The 16,354-nt window shown below is 41.3% G+C and overlaps 1 protein-coding gene across 1 annotated transcript in view; it reads right to left on the minus strand.

Moving 5' to 3' along the window:
* ESM1 (endothelial cell specific molecule 1) overlaps positions 1-1,360 on the minus strand; it is a 55,815-nt gene extending 54,455 nt beyond the window's left edge. Inside the window, exon 1 of the mRNA XM_081517770.1 lies at positions 1,089-1,360. The gene's annotated coding sequence lies outside the window, so the exon portion shown is untranslated. The remainder of the gene's footprint in view (positions 1-1,088) is intronic.
* Between the last annotated feature and the right edge of the window lie 14,994 nt (positions 1,361-16,354).

Here is a 16,354-nt window from a genome sequence, read left to right on the forward strand (position 1 = left end):
TGAGACTTTCAGGCACTGTATCAGCTCTAGATTGAAGGAGACTTTTAATATCATAAGAAATAGTTAACACACTCCAAGGTAGTTTCAGCAAGCAGGCTCTATTTGAAATTACCACGTGCCTAAAGATCTTCTATGCTGTTCTGTGCTTAGTCATTCAGTCGCGTCTGGCTCTTTGTGAATCCACGGACTGTAGCCCACCAGGCTCCTCTGTCCATGGAGAATCTCCAGGCAAGAATATTGAAGTGGGTTGCCACGGCCTCCTCCAGGGGATCTTCCCCAACCCAGAGATCGAACCGAGGTCTACCCTACTGCAGGCAGATTCTTCACCCACTGAGCCACCAGGGAAGCCTAATGATCTTCTACCTAAGTCCCATTGGTCATGCCCAGTGACTGCTACTTGCATCCAGTCTTAGGTCGCAGCCAGCATTGACTGAATGGTGCCAGGCCTTGGTCTAAGAGTTTTACTTATACTGATTCATTGAGTTTTCACAATGACACCATGATGTAGATGCTATAATTATCCTCATTTTATAGATGCTATACAGACATTGATAACTTGTATAAGGTCACACAGCTGGAAAGCAGTAGAACCTGGATTCAGTCTCAGATTATCTGACACCAGAGCCCACTTATTCTATAAACTCCTTCCTAGAATCTGGCGAGCAAACTCACGCTCTGATATGCAGCTTTCTTCACTACCAAGCACAAGTCACAACTTCCCCTAAGAAGTTTCCTTCAGCCAATTATGTTAACTATTTTAAAGTCATGCACTCCCCTCCCCACCAACACACTCATTACTGGAAGAACTGAAGATTCCACATTGTAGTGGAACATTGGGCTTCCCGGGTGGCTCAGTGGTAAAGAATCTGCCTGCCGATGCAGGAGACACAGGTTCCATCCCTGGGCTGGGAAGACCCCTTGGAGAAGGAAATGCAACCTACTCCAGTATTCTTACCTGGGAAATCCCATGGACAGAGGGGCCTGGCAGGCTACAATCTCATGGAATCACAAAAGAGTCAGACACAACTGAGCAACTAAACAACAACAGCAACAATAGAACATGGCTCCAGAGAATTAGTGGTACTTACTATACGGAGTTCAGACTAAGACCGAAGAAACACATCAAGGTACCATCCACTCTAGATGTAGTCTGGAGGAAAGGGCACAGAACTCTGGAAACCAGCAAAATGTGGGCTCTGACCCCAGCTCTGCCATTAGCTCTGCAACCTTGACCAAGTCACTTCATCTCTCTGGGCTTTCATTTTTTTCATCTGCCACAAATGATGCAGACTAGAAAAGCTATAAGGTTCCTAAGAGCCCTAAAAACCCATGACCCAAGATTCAAAAATGTTTCTCAATTACTAGTGCTACATAGAGGCAATATTTTATGTTCTTCTTTACTGAGCAGTTGACATAGTCCTACTGTTGGAGTTCCCTCCCCTTCAGATGCCACATCATTTCCAAGCCACAGCCACAGATGGCTGTTGGGTATCAGTATCAGGGACCAAATGGAAGAAGCAGAACCCTAAAGAGCAAGTCAGCAACCACACTAGGCTCCTCACCCCAGTTTCAGTTTCACAGGTTTGGCAGCCTCCGATTTCTCTTACATTAGGGGGGCACACGGAAAAAGTATCTCAGCAAAGTCATTTTTCTTTTCATAATAATATTTGTTAGTATCTAAGGAAACGGGAACCAGATGACAGGTCCTAAACATGGTCAGACCAAGCCTTAATGAACTCAGAAAGTAAACCTGTATTAAGTAGGTTGTCTCTTTTTTGTTATTAACCTTTTAGCATGAATATTTTTGCACATTTGCAAAAGCAGAGAGAGTGCTATAATGAGTCCGCATGAATCCATCACCCAACTTCAACAATTCTCAATTTATGGTAAATGTTGTTTCATGTCTGTCCCATTCAGTTTCCCTAACTCTGCAATATTTTGAAGTAAACCCCTGTCTATGTCCTGCCACCTATAAATATTGCAATATGTATCTTCACAAGGTCTCTCTTTAAAAGTATAACTATTATTGTGGTTTTTAAAGCTTTTTAATTTGAACATTTTAAAATTTAATATTAATTCATTAATGTCAAATTACATCCAGTCAATGTTTAAGTATCACCAGTTGTCTAGTTTTTTAAACAAGTAACTTATTCAAGTTAATATCCAAATAGCGTTCATATATTGAAATTGATTAATACGCCTCTTTGGTCTCTTTGCTAAGTTGCTTCAGTCATGTCCAACTCTTTGTGACCCCAAGGACTGTAGCGCCCCGGCTCCTCAATCCATGGGATTCTCCAGGCAAGAATACTGGAGTGAGTTGCCATTTTCCCCTCCAGGGAATCTTTCCGACCCAGGGATGGAACCAGTGTCTTTTACATCTCCTGCATTTGCAGGCAGGTTCTTTACCACTAGCGCCACCTGGTCTCTTTAAACATACAGTTTTCCTGCCATTATTTTTTCCCCTTGTAATTAAATTGTTGAAGAAACTGGGCCATTTTTCTGGTACAGCTTACCAGAGTGTCTCTTGATTATTACATCGCCATAGAAGATCCCCTGGAGGAGAAACTGGCAACCCACTCCAGTATTCTTGCCTGGAGAACCCCATGGACAGAGGAACCTAGGGGGCTACAGTGCATAGCGTCTCAAAGAGTAAAACACAACTGAAGCAGCTCAGCACACACAGTGTCATTTAGCATGTTCCTCTCTCTCCATTCTGTTTTCTGTGAATTGGTAATAAGATCTAGAGGCTTGATCAGATTGAGGTTCAGTTTCTATTTCTGTTAGGAACAAAAAATACCTGTCTTTCTGGTGGTGTTAGCAGTTATTAATCATTGTCCAGATCCATTAATTCACTAGAGTGCTCCTGGCTAGTGCATCATTCATCATTTCTAGGCCTGTTCTGTAGACATAGATAAGAAAGGAATTTGTATGTTTGTGCTAAAACACATAACCAGTTAACACCAGTACTTGCTGTGTGAACTTAGGTACACAGGATATGTACTTAAATTCTTGGATTCTAGCTCCTTTTTCTCATGCTGAAATCCCAATTCTCAGTGATACAAAAGGACACTCACTGGCTCTTTCACAAAATATACACATAATCTGTATTTCTCAAAATACACATATAATGACAATACACCAAAAATATCATTGCTAAAAATAGTTTAAGGGTTTTTTGGCTTTGTTTTGAAGTGGTTTGTTTATTTTGCAGGGCTTTTTCTCCTAGGATATATCTCACTAAGAATTCACTGACAAAATCCTGCATTATACAGACAGTTAAAAGAGTTTTTATTTGTGTGGTTATGAAACCAACTTGATACACAGATTTATTTGTTTATTATTGCTTTCAATTATTAGAAATTAGTTTTTTAATTGAATTGTGTTTTCAATTATATTGAACATTTATATGGTTTCAAAATCAAATCTGCAAAACAAATATTCAGAGAAGTCTAGCTTTGATCACAGTCTTATTCCTTTCATTTCTAATAGATAACTATATTCTTATGAAAATTTGTTTTTCATTTAGCCTTCTATTTTTATATGATAACGTACTTTGCACATTTCATCCCCCTTGCTTTTCTTGAAGTTAACACAATATTCCAAAGATTACATCCTAGAATTATACAGAGATATTCCTCATTTCTTTTACAGCTACATGGTACACTATTGTATAGATATACCAATATTTATTCAACCAGTCCTCTGTTGATGGACACTTGGATTATTTCCAGTCTTTTCCAATTCCAAATAACGCCATAATAAGTAGGATGTCTCTTCTTTCTGTTTTTTTTTTTTCTTGTAAGATTCACAGAGAGTTGAGGGAGAAATTCTCCCTGCTTCTATTCTCAACACTTTGTATCATCTTCATCTTTGCTTCCCTAAAACCTGGTACAGAGTCTGACACATAGTAAATGTTCAATAAACTTTTGCTAAGTAAAAAGCACAATCATTCATGTGTAAATTCTATAAATATACCAGTTAAGTTCATGAATGAAAACTGGGAAGAGTTGCTGAGGTAAGCATAAAATCCTATAGGTAAGTGAATATTTTATGTATTCAAAGACATCTTATCTATTAATGAGCTGTGAATTTAAAAACTTCTGCTAGCTAATTTATCATGAGGATACATTTTTTTAAAAGATACTCTCAGTGAATCAGAGAATCTTGTGTTTGCTTTCTGGAATGGTTTTTGATCAAGAGGTTGGAAGTGTTGATAACCAGTGTGAGAGAGAAGAGTCTGGCTCCTGGGTGGTTGTACATGTATACAATAAGTACCACCAAAGGGTTAATGATGATATGGTTTTCTTATTATACTATTCTTATTAATACTTCTTAATTTTATTATGCTATAATATATTTGTTTCTGTGAAGTCTGTGTTCCCTACCAGAATGTAAGCTCTTTGTGGGCAGAGATCACATCTATGTCTGTCTTGTTCTGAGTTCTATCCTCAATGCCATACACTAACCCAACACATGGCAGATGTTCAACTAACATTTGCTGAGTAAGTAAATGAATCCAGGGTTTTAGCAGGAAATACCTCTCTTTGGTGCAAACCAAAAAGATCCTGGGTAGCAAATCTGACTGTAACCTTTAGTTTTAGCTGTCTTCCTCTGACTCTGCTCCAATAAGAAAAGAAAGGCTGCCACCTCATTCCTGGCAAGTGGAGGTGGAGGTCCAGGTTTCCCACTTAGGCTTCACTGATGCCTGAGCAATCATTCACCCTTCATTACTACCGGGCTGGTGGGCCAGTTCTGGCTTCCCACTAGATCCCCACTGAAACGTGTCTGACTTAGAGGGTTAGGACTGCCTCATTATTGATCCCCACATGCCCTCTACTGACACCTCTTGGGCACGGGCCACTCACTACCTCTCAGTGGGAATGAAGTCCCAGCTCCCTACTCAGTTTTCTCTGTCACCACTCCAGGTAGGAGGAACTTGAGAAAACTCATTACAGACTGGGTAGAAGTCTAAGATTCCCACCTGGTTTCTGCTGGCATAGCAAGGGACCCAGATTTTTTTTTGTGGAGGTTGGCTTGAGTAGTTTTTTTTCCCCCCAAGCTTTCTGTCTTTCTAGGCTGCTCCTTTCCTGGCCCTTTGACAAGAGAGAGCAAGCTTTTGTTGGGGCCTTTTTTTGTCTGCACACACTGGTGTTTCCAGGTTGCCAGCTCCCTCAGCTACAAGTCTGGGATAATAAGGGCAGAAAGAAAACCTGAAGAACTCACCACTGAGTTCTTTGGATCTCCAGGTCCTAAGCAGTATGTCTTCTCTCCAACTTTCAGAGTCTCCTTATGTTTGTTTCTTACATAATATCCAAGATGGAATAGGATAAAGTATATTTACTATGTCTTTCCAGAAGTGGAATTCTGGCATTGCACTTTTTACTCCTTTTTTCTAACACTGATGTGTTAGGCAATGTTTTATCACTGTGACATTGCACATATCCTCATCTATTTATTTGCTAGATCAGTGAGAATTTATTGAACTCTTACCACATGTTCAACACTGAATCAGTCCCTGAAGTTAAAACGAAGAACAAGATCACATTTTCTCAGTTCGGTGGAGGAGATAATATAAAATGAAGCAGACTGTTTTCCAGTAGTCAGGTGTGGATGTAAGAGTTGGACCATAAAGAAGGCTGAGCACCGAAGAATTGATGCTTTTGAACTGTGGTGTTAGAGAAGAGTCCCTTGGACTGCAAGGAGATCCAACCAGTCAATCCTAAAGGAAATCAACACTGAATATTCATTGGAAGGATTGATGCTGAAGCTGAAGCTCCAATACTTTGGCCACCTGATGCGAATAGCCGACTCATTAGAAAAGACCCTGATGCTGGGAAAGATTGAAGGCAGAAGGAGAAAGGGATGACAGAAGAGATGAGATGGTTGGATAGCATCACTGACTCAATGGACGTGAGTTTGAGCAAGCTCCAGGAGAAGGTGAAGGATAGGGAAGCCTGGCTTGCCACAGTCCATGTGGGTATCAAAGAGTCAGACAGGACTGAGTGACTGAACAGTAGTAGTGATCTACAATGGCACCCCACTCCAGTCCTCTTGCCTGGAAAATCCCATGGACAGAGGAGCCTGGTGGGCTGCAGTCCATGGGGTCGCTAAGAGTCGGATACGACTGAGCAACTTCACTTTCACTTTTCACTTCCATGCATTGGAGAAGGAAATGGCAACCCACTCCAGTGTTCTTGCCTGGAGAATCCCAGGGACAGGGGAGCCTGGTGGGCTGCCGTCTATGGGGTCGCACAGAGTCGGACACGACTGAAGTGACTTAGCAGCAGCAGCAGCAGCAGCACACCAGTCCAAGTTCGATGCATGAAACAGGGCACTCAAAGCCAGTGCACTGGGACAGCCCTGAGGGATGGGATGGGGAGGGAGGTGAGAGGGGGGTTCAGGATGGGGGACACATGTACACCCATGGCTGATTCATGTCAATGTATGGCAAAAACCACTACAATATTATAAAGTAATTAGCCTCCAATTAAAATAAATAAACTAAATAATAATAATAATAGTGCTATACAAAGTGCTACAGGAGATCCAGGAGAAATCAATTCATTGGAATGGGGTAGAGGTGAAGGTGGAGTAGATTCAGGGAAGGCTCCATAGAGGAAGAAGCTATTGAACTAGATTAAAGAATGAGTAGGAGCTTTCCAGGTAGATAAGAGGAAAAAGTTGTTACAGGCAAAATTAACAGCATGAACAAAGGCACAGAGGCAGAAAGTGGGGAACAACAAGTAGCTCCTTGAAGGAGGAGCATGGGATAGAAAAAAAGTGATGAGTGGAAAACAGATGGGAGATAGATCATAGATCATATCACAAAAGGACAGAGCCACAGTTTTTCTCAAGCAAAACTCATGCAGGCTGCACTACATGGATGGCAAAATATACTTCCTGTTCACATGTGGCAGAACTGAGTCTCCTTCCATACTTGGTTGTTATGAATTACCCTCTTTATCCAGCCAAAGCACATTTCTGTCAACAGTTTGTCAGTTCCAGGTTCCCCAGGCATTGCCACAATCATATCCCAAAGAGAGAGGACTGCTGTGTGTCTCTCAGCCAATTAGTGGTCCATTTGTGCCTGCCAGCAATTTGAAGCCTCAGAAACATTTTCCCATGAAGTTTATTTATGTCGCTGCTGCCCTAAAAACTAAAATGATAGTACAAAAGATCAAGAAAGAAAATAACAATATTAAGTGGAAGGAAGACCTTAAACAGAGGCTCGAGACTTAATCTTACTCCTAATGGGAGGCCTGCATATAAAGGAAGTGGGCCTAAAATTGACGGGCCTTGGCTGGAACAGTATGTTCGTAGGACAGGCTACAGAAGTGGCAGCTGTAATCAACGGGAAGATTTGGCCCTTTGATGACAATCAACAATTCTGTTGGGGACTCTCATGGACTGGCTGTCCCCTAATGTGGTGTGTTTTATGATCCTTTGACCTTAAGCATTAGTCGCTCAGTCGTGTCCAACTCTTTGTGACCCCATGGGCTGTATCCCATCAGGCTCTTCTGTCCCTGGGATTCTACAGGCAAGAATACTGGAGTAGGTTGCCATTTCCTTCTCTGGGGGAATCTTCCCCAACCCAGGGATTGAACCCAGGTCTCCTGAATTGCTAGCAGATTCTTTACCATCTGAGCCACCAGGGAAGCCCAAAGTGAAGACATAAATTAAGGCTTAAGGTGACCTTAAGGCAGGACCACAAACTTCACTCCTATTAGATTAAGTTTACTACCCATGCTATGAGGGGGGAGAAAACAGAACTTACAGAATGTTTTCCCAGAGCTTTTAGCTAAACTTCTAACTTATGACAACAGATATATAATATATGTAGTTGAGTGTCCAAGTTCATAATTTAGAAGATGCAAGATAAGGAACGTATTTATCCCTATTTTTGTATTTATTCCTATTTTTGCTTGAGCTGTTCTTTCTTCCATCTTGGTGTTTCAGGATTCCTTCTTTTTATCATTTCCTTTCTGTTGAGACAACTTCCTCTAAGAACAAACTGTCTTAGTTTTCCTTCAACTGAAAATGTCTCGATTTCTTCTTTATTCATGAAAAATATTTTCACTGGATATAGGGTTCTGGGTTGACAATTTTTCTTTTTTTTTCAACATTTGAAAAATATGCTGCCTCCTTCTAGCCTCCATGTTTTCTGATGAAAAATCTTGAGTCGTTTGAATTGTTTTTTCCCCTAAAGGTAAGATGTCATTTCTCTCACACTGTGTTCAAGATTTTTGCTTTGTCTGTAGTTTTAGAAATCTGACTATGATATGTCTTGGTGTAGATTTATTTGGATTTACCATGTTTAGGATTGACGCAGATTTAGATTTATGTGTTTTAGCAAATTTGAGAAACATTTAGCCATTTTTTCTTCGAAGATTTTTTTCAGGCCCACTTTCTTTCTCTTTTTTCCAGAACTCCTGTGACATGAATGCTAGATCTTTTATTATGGTTCTGCAGGTTCCTCAAGTTCTGTTCCTTTCCTTTTTTTTTTTCCACTCTATTTTCTCTCTACTGTTCATATTGGGAAATTTCTATTGTTCTATGCTTCAGCTCACTAGTTCTTCCTTTGTCGCAGGTGTGGGGAGGGAAACACTGCCCCTTCTCTAGGGCACCAGGCTGGGGTCAGGTGGAAACCAAGGCAGAAGATCCTGAGCCTGTGAGTCCCAAGGGTAGCCACACTCAGTAGCCACTTGATAATCACTCTTCATGTTATAATTATTTTCTTACCCTTGAGTCATCAATTATATCTTTTTAAAAGATACAGCCTGGCCCAGCAGTTCTATAAAAAATTAAGTGAAAGGATATGTCCACATGTGGCCCAATGAAATAAAAGAGCAACAATATGAGGATTTGGGGAAGGGGCATCCAGAACTACAGGCACAGTAGCCAGAGGCTAAGCAGAGAGGCACCCAGGTGACTGCAGAGACACAGATGCAGCAGGGTGGGGCCTGATGAAGTCACAGCTGCCAGCCAATCCCCCAGAATACTGAAAAGAGGGAGTGGAGGTCCTGCTCCCACCAAGTGGGGATATTCACATTCACGTAGCGGCAGGCTTTCCTGGTAACTCAGACACTAAGGAATCCGCCTGAAATGCATGAGACCCAGGTTCAGTCCCCGGGTCGGGAAGATCCCCTGAAGAAGAGAATGGCAACCCACTCCAGTATTCTTGCCTGGAGAAGTCTATGGACAGAGGAGTCTGGCCAGGCTACAGGGTTGCAAAGAGTCAAACATGACTGAGCAACTGAGCACATATACGCAAATGAGTGAGACAAAAGAGTTATTCGGTCCACACTCATTATATAGAAAAGTAAGCTCAGACTTAGGTGTGATAACAGCAATAACAGCCATGAGTAATAACAGAGCTGGCATTTGCACCATATTGGATTGACCTCAAAATTTATATTATGTTTATTAAAGGAGAAGGGGTGAATTCTGGGGAAATGTGTGGCGAACTTGGCAGATTAAGTTAGACTCCAAGAATAGTATGAGAGGAAATTTTATGAAGTGGACACTCCAGTGGTGCTATCTGTGAAGAAGATGCTAGAAGCCTGCAAGTGGAAACCCAGAGGCTTGGGAAGAGGCAAAAATATCTTTGGCTAGAGAGAGCTAAGTCATGTGATCACTGAATGTTGGCAGTCATATGTGTCACTTCAAAAATGATTTGTAGTACATTAGGCAGCATCCATTGAATGTACTCAAAGTTCACAACTCTATAGAGAAACTGAGAAAGGAAAAAAGCACACTGTTCAGCAAGATTGCTGCTTGGCAAGTGTACCCACAAGAGTTTTTATGGCCACGTCTCTGCCTAACCTAAAACTGGCCATGAACCATAGCTTCAATGTAGAGAGAAAATTTCTTTGAGCCACTTAGTGCCCATTAGACTGCGCCAGCGTCCCAGATACACCGCTTCCTCTGTGCCTCAGTGTACTGGTCTGCCAGCAGAAGAGGAAATTAACCCCACCAAATGCTGGACTGATGCCTCAGTCTTTGAGATGACCCCAGATCTCACAAGTATGGCGTAAGTGCAATGCCCCTGAAAGCAGAGTCAGTGGTGTATTTGTAAATGGTTAGCAACAGGCTGGCCCTTGGTGGGGAGCCCTAATTTATAGTGTTTACCAATTTCAGCTGCTTTCAAACAACCAATATGATATCACCGAACATGAATTTGGGAAGAGATGCAGAGTAGCCTATCATTATGCAGCACAGATATGATTGAAATAAAACTCCTCAAAAGCACAGATATTAATAGAACATCATAAAATGATTAAGATCTGATAGATTTAGAGTATTAATTATCCTTATTTTATATAATTTATTTAATTGCAAGTTTATCTAATTTAATTTTTAATATTAACTGTGTTTAACAACTGGCTTACAAATTTCCTGAAAATTTAACAATTGGCTCTTGTGAGTTGGTATAAGCCAGAACCAGTATTGTACTGAGCCAATGTTTCCTTTTATGGATAAGTATTGAGTGAAAGGTGAACTTGTAAAGGGATGGGCTTTTACATAGGGGTAAATTATCCAAGGAGGTAACACACACAAAAAAAGAAGCTGTGAAGCAGTCTTAGGGGTTTTGTTTTTACTTTTTACTTATTCTATGTCAGAATAGGTTTGCTGTATCATTTTACTTAATGATTTGTCAAACTGTGACTTCTCTATTGAGCCCTCTGTGGAATATATCAAAGGCCTGCCAATTTGCATCATAATAAAATATAATGGGTACTATCTTTACAGTTTTATCTGTCTCACAGACAACATGAATGGAGGACAGAGGATGGATGGGGGAAGATTGTAGCTGAATAAGATGAACTGGTGGTTTAGCACCACTTCACTGCCAACAAACCCCATATTAAATTTAATGCTGCTCTCAAAGATCAAAGAGGCAGATGGACACACGTAGAAATTAGCAGGATGTGTTAGAGCAATTAAAGAGCAAAGATATGGATAATCCCTGCCCCTGAGGATTTTTGTTCATGGATGTGTCCCCGGTGCCCAACACACTACCAAGCAGATGCACAGTGGTACCTGATGCTCTCTCACTGGCTGTCGGTCCTCCATCCTTCAAGAGCAAGCTCGGTGCCCCCGATGCAAAGAGATCTGTCTAAAGAAGAAATTGCCAGGCAAAATGAACTTACCCTCTGGAAATTCAGCACCCTGTTGCATTATTCAGAGTTCTAAGGGAGACCTTCTTAGGAATATATATTTTGTTGGAAGAGTTACAGAGTTTATAAATTGTAGACCTCCAAACCTCCATGACTTATTAAAGAAAAGCAGCTCACTACCACTTATTTTGCAACAACCAAATATCAAACTCAGGTCAGTTTCTCCTTAACTTGATAATGGCCTCACCCATGATGGATTAAGTTTCTCTGAGAAAATCTTCACCTAGGTATACAGGATTGAGTATATTGAAACTGAAAGTGTTAGTCGCTCAGTCATGTACAACTCTTTGCAACCCCATGGACTGTAGCCCACCACGCTCCTCTGTCCATGGAATTCTCCAGACAAGAATACTGGAGTCGGTAGCTATTCCTTTCCCCAAGAGATCTTTCCAAGCCAGGGATCGAACTCAGTTCTGCTTTACTCTGCAGATTCTTTACCATCTGAGCCACCAGGGAAGCCCTTACAGGATTGCTGGCCAACAGCTAAATCTAGCCATCATCGGGCCCCAAAGCTTCAGAGGAAATAGTATTTCTTATCAGAAGTTACCTCCTCATAGTCTGCCTTTTCCCCCTGGACAGCATCCCCTTCCTTGAGCTCCTGCCTATAAATTTCATATGATTTTCAAAATTTTAGTGAGTCTGCTGTGAAACATTTAGACTTCCAATAACACTCAAAAATTTAAAAATAACTCCTTGACCACATACTTTTCATGTTCCACAATAAATCCTCACTTAAGACATACAGAGTATGCAATTTATGGCAAATCACATTCTCACATAACTAAACCTAATTTGCCCAGGAATCCTTAAATCATCTTCCTTCTAGACACTCATGAAATTAACTTTTGTAAATAGGAAAGTCAAAGAATGGCCTATCAAACAAAATTTAAAATATTTCCCATTAGAAAGGTATATGACTCAACAGGGTGAAATTTCACAAATGAGACTCTCAGCACAAAAGAAAAAGGCAATAAATATTTCTCTACATATGTAAAGCAAAGAGAATAGAATTTCAAGTCTCACTTAGCTTTTAAGCTGATGCATAGCTGAAGAGAATAATATACCCAGGAGCCAGCATGAAGCCATCTTTTCAAGGTGGGACATTGTAGGAATCTGAAACATTAAGTATAACCTAAGGCATCTGTGAAAGACAAAGTTGTTCTTGGGATGACAGAGACAAGACATTTTCAAATATTGAATATAGCAGAATGACCAGAACCTTGATATGTTCAAGGAAATTCATTTTTATTACATAATGTAAATAGCTTCACAAGGGAAACACACATAGAATACTTCCAGCAGGAAAAAACAAAACTTTTTATATAAATTATAAGCAGTTATGAAGCTTATTTTCACAGAAGCATAATTTTAATCTAGTTACAGTCTTTTCATGTATCATTATTTTATAAATTTTTCACCATGCAACAACAAAGTCCACCTAGTCATTATTGTAGTGACTATCATAAGTTGGGTTCCTCCAGAACAGATGCTGAGACAGACGTGAATGCAAATAGCTTCTTTAGGAGGTGATTTCAAGAAGCAGTCAGAAAACTGAGGAAGTGAGACAAGGAAAGATGCCAATGAGTAGACTATCACCCTGGGCAACCAGGGCTCAGTCATTGGTGCGAGGGCTGTTCCCAGCCGACGTTAACTCCCCAACACTTCAAGGCTTCCCTCTTCAAGGCTGAAAGGACCCCAGCAGCTGGAGGACACTCACAAGTAAAGATCTGTAGATCTTTCTGCAGCTGAAAGTTTTGGGGTAGAGTATATGAGCTGGAAGTCTTGAGGGTGTGTGGCCACGACCCAAGAGCATCAGGCACAATAATTATGTGATATCTCATCACGTTGCCATGTCATTGTTTTTCTATTTGCTTTGAGAAACGCAGATTTAATTGTCCAAGTTTCAGGAAGAAATCAGTCAGTGTAACAACCATGTGAAACTTAAAATAGGTACCTGGGAAACAGATATATTAAACTGCTTTGTAATCACGGCTCTGGAAAGCTAAGTACATTATTACTATTCAAAAGGTGTTCAATCACTTCACCCTCATTATGACAATTATTATTTTTTTAAAAACCCAGAATACAGTAAGTATTGACAAGGATATGGAGAAATTGGAACCCTTGGGAATATAAAACTGGTGGGAATGTAAAATGCAGTTCCTGTGGAAAACAGTATAAAAAATTAAAGAATGGAATTATCCATATAATACAACAATTCCACTTCTGGGTATCTACCCAAAAGAATTGAAATCAGGGCCTGAAACAGATATTTATACACCCATGTTCACATTAGCTAAAAGAAACAACCCAAGTGCCCATCAGTAGATGATTAGGGAAGTAAAATGTGGTATATACATATAAAGGAATATTATCCAACCTTGTAAATGAAGGAAATTATGACACGAGCTACAACATGGATAAACCTTGAAAATATTATACAAAGTTAAATAAGCCAGTTACCAAAAAACAAATGTTGTACAGTTCTACTTATATGAGGTACCTAGAGGGTAGGGCTTCCCTGGTGGCTCAGAGGGTAAAGATTTTGCCCACAATGCAGGAGACCTGGATTCAATCCCTGGGTTGGGAAGATCCTCAGGAGAAGGGAATGGCAACCCACTCCAATATTCTTGCCTGGAGAATTCCATGGACAGAGGAGCCTGACAGGCTACAGTCCATGGGGTCACTGTATATGAGGTACCTAGAGCAGTCAAATTCATAAAGACAGAAAGTAAACCAGTAGTTTCCAGAGGCTGGGGGAGGGAGGAAAGGGGAGTGGTTGTTTAACGGATATAGTGTTTCAACCTAGGAAGATAGAAGTCCTGAAGGTAGATGATACTGGAGGTTGCACAACAATGTGAACATATTTAATACCATTGAATTGTACACTTAAAATGGTTATAATGGTAAATGTTATTTTATTTACATTTTACTGCAATTTTTTAAAATCTTGCAAATTTTTAAGTTTTTCTAAATAAAAGAATTAACTACTATTCTCTGCAGCAGTATTGGTAAATTTTTCCAAGACGTTCATCAATTTTCTCAACATCTTCCAAGCTGTATATACTTAGTTTCTGGAAATTAACATCTAGAGCCTGTGAAAATATTTTAGCAGAAGCCACTTCAGGATCCTCTCATGTTCTTCCCATCCTCACTCTGCGTGCACACCCAGGGTCTTCCCGTGCCAGAACAAAGGCAGTGTTAGGTCCAAAAGCTGGAATGGTTTCGCTTCAGCTCTTTCTCCAAGATACAGTTCATTTACAGTTGTGTGTTTCTAGGGTTTGTACAAAGGAGCCAACTCACCAAACCAGGAGCTTTCAATCCCCAGGAAGAGCTGGCAGCAGGGATCCACCAGTGGTGTTTGTGTGGACAGTTGATTTGCCTGTCCCCTCCCCCCTGCTTGAAATGGGTGTCAGGATCTGCTGAGGAATCCAGCAAAGAAGGAGGTTTGCAAGTTGATCTTTGGACAGATTTCTCTCCTCAGCAGAATCCTGAAGGCTCCAAGACTGGAGGTAGCTTTTGTCCCTAACTCCTTTCTCGTTCACACTAATGGAGGCAAGATTTGGGCCTGATACTTTCTTCCACATGATAGCTTGTTCTCGAAGGTGCAGACGCTGGGTAAGACAAAAACCACTGAATTGCTTTTAATAGTCTCCTGCTCCCACCAAAATGAACTGCTTGCTGGGTCCCACTTTCCCAGCTCCGGGCATGAGAAGAGACACGCTTCCGCCCTCTCCCCAGTCTAAATCCACTCCTCTCCCCCATGACCCCTTGCTCAGTCACCAGTTAGAGGTAATTTATTCCTCTTCCCACAATCCCATAATACTTTGGCAATACTCAGATTTTTGCATTTGACATATTCTATCTTGTGTTTTTCTTTGCAACCCCACAGACTATAGCCCATCAGGCTCCTCTGTCCATGGGATTTTCCAGGCAAGAATACTGGGGTGGGTTGCCATTTCCTCCTCCAGGGGATCTTCCTGACCCAGGGATGGAACCCCATCTCTTGGGTATCCTGCATTGATAGGCGGATTCTTTACCTCTATGCCACCTGGAAAGCCCCATCTTGTATTTTAGGTACTGATATTTCTATCTTTTCTCACTTACTGGCTTCTAACTTCCTTTAGGACAAGGTCTCTATCTGATTTACCTTAGCACCCACTCCACTCAGAATGTTAGTTCAGCCTCTTTCCCATAATAGGAAGTCAGTAAATATCTCACAAATAAATGAATAAACCAGTGAATGAATGAATGTATGAAATCCTACAAAAAAAGCCCACCAAATCTGGGAAAAGCTCTGCCACCAACCATTTAGTTTTCAAATGCCTATGTTTCTGCCCTGCCCTGCCCCTTTCCACCCATGAAGGAAACAGAGGCTATGAGAGGACATGTAATCATCTTCAAACCTCTATCTATACCCCTTGAGCCTCTGAAACACTAGACAAGCAATAACCCCCATCACCTCTCTGCACATCTCCATCCCTATGCCTTACAGACACTTCAAACCTGAGAGCCCAGATTCCACTAGTTAGGGAGCCTGAGTATAGACCACAGTTTTCCAGCTGTTTCCGGGAGCTCTGTCATTCCAAGAGGGTGAAGGGACCGTGAGGAGGAGACTGGGACAGCAAGGCCTTGGGGACACACACCCCTCCACGCACACACACATACACACATACTCACGTTGTGTTTCAGCAAAAGCAGCTCTGTTTTCATCTACTTTATATTTTAGTTTTCCACACATTTCATGGGGAAGAGAAGCTTCCCTGCTCAAAAATATCTGAAAAACACTGGTGTAGCCCATGTGGTTGGACTATGATTTGCAGAAGGGCAAGAGGTCAGAACGGTACCATTCATTAACCCCTCATACCTGGCACAGTGCCATAAACTTAATTAGGAAGCGCCTCAAGGGCACCAAGCAAGAAGTACCAATAACCTGGGCCCTGGGCCCAGCTTCAGTACAAACCAGTTAGGCAAGTCCCTTCTCTGAGCTTCAGTTTCCTCATTTTTGAAAAAGGAAATTGGCAGAGATGACAGTGCAACTCACAGAGAAAACAAGGACATGTGGGGCACTAACAGAGACTGCAGGATCCATTTTCTGAGGAAATTTCCACCTTAGCTTTCAGGGCTGAAGCCTGAGTGGCCTCAGCCCCTCGCCCACTGGCAGCCCAGGCACTGCC

The sequence above is a fragment of the Giraffa tippelskirchi genome, chromosome 8 (genome assembly GCF_054371585.1).
Source record: "Giraffa tippelskirchi isolate mGirTip1 chromosome 8, T2T-mGirTip1v1.2.pri, whole genome shotgun sequence".
In the NCBI taxonomy this organism is placed as follows: Eukaryota; Metazoa; Chordata; class Mammalia; order Artiodactyla; family Giraffidae; genus Giraffa; species Giraffa tippelskirchi.